This window comes from Crocodylus porosus, unplaced genomic scaffold (assembly GCF_001723895.1).
Source record: "Crocodylus porosus isolate Cpor-Errol unplaced genomic scaffold, CroPor_comp1, whole genome shotgun sequence".
NCBI classification, from domain to species: Eukaryota; Metazoa; Chordata; order Crocodylia; family Crocodylidae; genus Crocodylus; species Crocodylus porosus.
In genome coordinates this window covers 2,204,939-2,209,654 of record NW_017728927.1, presented here as the reverse complement: position 1 = coordinate 2,209,654, position 4,716 = coordinate 2,204,939, and the positions used below count along the sequence as shown (strand labels likewise).

Genomic DNA, 4,716 nt, shown 5'->3' with positions numbered 1-4,716 from the left:
AGGTCCCTTCCAGCCCTGATGTCTATGAAATCTATGAAATATGTAGGGGTCCTTATATCTAGGAAAGCACTTAAACATCCTCTGTGAAACTTCTCATGCACTTAATGTGAGATTGGAGAAAACATGAGGATGGGCTGCAAGGAATAACTTTGAATAGGAAGAGGCGGGGAAAGACAGAAGTCTAAAAAAAAAACCTGGTATAAATAATGATGTAAATATGCAATTGTCTGCAGGTTACTAATGCTAACTTGCCTGTTCTTATTATGGTAAAATCCTTGTGGTTTTTATTTTTTACCTCCAATTAGAGCTCTATCAGGGAAGTAATATCCAAGTGAATGTGGTTTTCATAAAAATTTGGGTCCTTGAATATCCTGTATTATTTTGTACTTTGAAATGTATCTTTGTAAAATGTTTAGGAGAAGAGAGAAGTCTGGGTGAGTATTGTGCTAATATTTGAAAAAAAAACAGGTGTCTGGGAAATGGGGTTCTTTCCTTACCTTTTTGTCTTTATAGATTCTAATGTTTAGGTTCTTCTACAAGTATTCATTCTTGTAAAGAAAGTGGCATTACATCCATTGTTCCCTGGACTCTATAGAAACCGACTTAGCTCTTGTATAAAAATCTGACTAAATTCAGGTTCCAGCTGTAGTGTTTTAATTCTTGACTATGTGTTGGTATACTTTTGAGAAAGTGAGTACAAAAAGTTAAAAAAAATACCTATTGTACTGAAATACAGGATAATAAAATAGGAGCCTTTAAGATAATTTCTCTGATATATATATATATATATATATATATATATATATATGCAGAGTATTAATAGGTTGGAAACAGTACATCTGTATTTGTAAGATGCACATCATATTATTTTGGGTTTATATCAAATGTATGTTTCATGATTTGTTTCATTGCTCTTGCTCAAGCATACAAATGATAAGAGTATTTGGTGGAAGTTAAGATCCTTTTTCCACTATGTTCAGTTGGAAGTAGCTGCCAAGTGGGTCTGCAGGTCTTTGCACCAGATATTTGAAGATACAAAAATCTACTTGACTTATCTTCCAATAAAAACTTTTTTTTCCACGAATGGCATGCGGCAGACCACTGCTAGCTTCCTTTCAAGGTCTGTTATTGGCTTACAAAGTAAACATTAACCAAGGAAGGTTGTGTCGGATTCCAAAGAAACCGTGGTGTGAACAGCTTGCGGTGTAGATTCTGCATGGAAAATGCCTGAAACCAGCATGTGTTTTTTCCTAAATATTTCTCTTGGCAATAATTCTGTTTGGCTTAATTTATTGATTGTGCCCTAATGCAGCATTCTCTTAGTTTCCAATTCATCTGTCTTCAAATAAAATAAAGCCCATAGAACATCCTGTCGGATGTTTTATTTAAAGGGTGCTTGGATCTAGGGCCTCATCACTGTTGCGTCACTGCAATGTGTTCTATCCAGGTTAGGAACATAAAATAAAAATAGTAAATATCTGTAAGGGTGATAGATGTTATATTTTCCTTAATGAGGAAAGTTGGTTTTGAGATTTCTGTGGAGGTTGCCTGAAGCTAAAGTCACATGTAAAGAAACCTTTGTTTTGTTTTGTTTTGTTTTTAGTTAAGCTTTTTTATCCTTACTAGTTTTGGTTTATTCCTGGTAATAGAAATGAGACTATTGGTTTATTCCTGGTAATAGAAATGAGATATTGATGATGGTTGATTTTATCCTAGGCAACGTCCGTGCTTATGGTGTTAAAAGCTCTAGTATTTTTTGTAATGGCTGACTTTAAGGATTATTTTTGTCTGTAGGGATATTGCATAGTGGATAGGGGAATCTCTAGTTTATTCTGTACTGCTGCTTAAAGTAATGGAGAGTGGTACAGTATAATTGCTTTTCTTCCCCAAATAGTCTTATCTCAGCAGGTTATCCCCAAATAGTCTTATCTCAGCAGGTTATAACTGTCATGGAGGTCCAGGGGAGAGATGCCAAGCTGAGTGCTACCATCATGTCAGCAATACCAGCTGTAGATTAGCGTCTACATCTAGCAGTAGAATAACTTGGTTTGGCCCTTAGTTAATATCTGGTATAGTATCCAAGTCATTCAGAAGGAACAAGAATGAAAAACTCCTTATATTGCTGGTTTCCACTATGGAAAGTAAAAATAAATTAACCAGTTTTACTGGAAAGCAGATTTCACTGGAACAGGTTTCCTTTAAGTTCTGCCTTGTTTTGCCTTAGTGGCCTGAAAATGAGTAGTATTCCCTACTTCTGCCAGACATTTCTTGAGGCTTGTGTGACCATAGCACTCATGAGTCCCAGTCAGGTCAGGTCTCCATTGTGCTGTAGTCTGTACAGACGCGCAGAAGAGGGAGGCTATTACTTGTACAGCTTACAAGTAGGTTGGTATAGTAAGAGAAGGGGGCATAGAACAACACTAATCCAAGCTCTTTTTGCTTGTGGTAGCTGAGTGCATGTTTCATGTGTGTAATAAGACAGTTGGTAGCAGTAATCTCAGTTCACCACCTGTTTGTCCTTTATTAGATTGAAGTGTTCAGTTGGCTTCACAATAGAAATGAGTTTTAAGGATTTGGTTTAGGAGAGGAGGGTTCATGTGGTAGAAAGTGCAAAGGTGCTGGTTCTACAAGTGGATAAAATAGACTGATCAAATGAAACAGGATTACAACTAAAATAAATTGCTCTTTCTTCAACTCTTTATTAACTGCTAACTCCCCCAAGTCCTACCCCCTCCCCCTCCCCCCCAAAAAAGTAAAAAACAAATGAATGCTGGCCAACGTGAATTGCTACTTTCTATTTTGGCCTGGTGAAGTAATTGAATAATCTGATTTAATTTAATGAAGCACATAAAATGGTTCAGGGGTTCTGTACTAATGATGCACAATGTTCATCTGTGCTAATTTGGAAATGGTTCTTTTGGTGGGAGGTGATATATGTAAAGAATTACTACTTACGAGTTGGCCTTTAGATGAGGTCAAAGATGGAATGTGTCAGAGGCCATCCTTAGAAGTGATAAGGCTGTAATGCTGCTAGTCCTAGGGAAAAGCTACCTAAGGTCAGGTTTATTTTTACAGTGCTGGATCTACCTTTGAAAATGGTTTACATTTGTAAATATCATTGGTTAAAATAACAGAAGAAATAAAACAATAAATCCATCATGGTTGGAGTTCAGCAAATGATCCATGACTTCAGATGATTGATATTTGGCTGTAGCCGTATGGAATTATCAATATTGTTTAAAAACAGACTACCATGAACAGCATTGTGACCGGAGATTAATTTAATTAAAGAAAACATGGTACCTTGGAGCTCTTTTTGGAAGGGGAAACATAAAATATAACTGTGAATTTAGAACTGAAGTTGGACACATGACTTAATAAAGCATCCTGCTTTTTATACACAGCCTTATGTATACATGTGCAGTGTGCCTAACTGTCTTACGTGGTGATCGGCCTGAACATAGCTTTTTTTTTTTTTCTAACGCTTGACACGCTATCACAAAGCTTTTCAAAGTAAGTAGAAAGGATGATCCTAAGACAAGGTGCCCTGTAAGACCACGCTTTGTGAAAATCTGAGCAGTTTGAATATCTGTATTGCACATTCTTACTTAAAAAATTGAATGCTTTCTCATTGGTCTGTGAATGCTGTCCATGTATATACTTCTCACTTGCAGCTTCCTCCTTCACATGCTTCTTGTTATGGATACTGTTCTCTAAGACTGAATATTAGTGGCATATGTTTAGGTTACTGAAATATTACAACTAGTTCTGGTGATAATGGGAGTGAGAAGCAGTAATTCAGTATTTAGAACAGTGTTTCCCAACCAGTGTGCCGTCAGAAATGAACACGTGCTGCGGAATTTTGCCATGGCAATGTGTTGCAATGGGTATGAGGATGGGGAATGCCTTAACAGGTGTGCCATGGAAAATTTGTATTAATATTTATGTGCCTTGGGTTGGAAAAGGTTGGGAAACACTGATTTAGAAAACAGTGTGCATGGGACAGAAAGCCTTACTGAAGTCTCATTAATACATATTCCCTTTCATTTAAAATGCTTTTTAGCACACAAGGCCTTCTTATCATGGAGGTAAGCTGTTTCTTTAGCTAGAGGCCAAAATCATGATGTGTTCATCCTGAAGGGGATACATTTATTTCTCAGAAATGAAACATGCAGCAACAGGCAAGAAACCTATTTCATCAAAACCCACAGGCATCTGATTTCAGGCGTTATGGACTTGGGGCCAGATTAAAAGAGGCTGTATGGGGAGAGCACAGATGAAGCTGCTGCTTTTCTGCAACTCACTCCCTGCCTTCATGCAACAGCTTGTCATAGATCTTGTCTACTTGATGAAGCTACTGGTCAGTAAATAGCTTCTTTGAGGGGATACTACTAGATATGCTAACAGCACCAGGAGTTCTGTTAGTATTGTCTCCATGTGACATCTTTTAAAGGTCTTAACTTACGCTTATGTTTGGTGCACAGTAGGGCTGTACGAAGCTTCAGGTGGTGATTCAATTCGGAGGAGATTCGGCCTGATTCAGTGGCTGAATCTCCGAATTTGAATTGGATCGGGGACCAATTGAAAACTCTGAATCGATTCAAAGCTCTCCGAATCTTTGGAAAAGATTTGGAGAATGTCAGTGATTTGGGCAGTCCTTGCTGGCTACAGCAGGAAGCTGGAGCCAGACTTGGTGCTAGTAAGTAGGGGGTGGGG

At 37.8% G+C, this 4,716-nt stretch overlaps 1 protein-coding gene across 1 annotated transcript in view; it reads left to right on the top strand.

Moving 5' to 3' along the window:
* Window positions 1–4,716, top strand: part of CUNH16orf62 (chromosome unknown C16orf62 homolog) — a 98,579-nt gene that overhangs the window by 19,807 nt on the left and 74,056 nt on the right. The gene's annotated exons all lie outside the window — the stretch shown is intronic.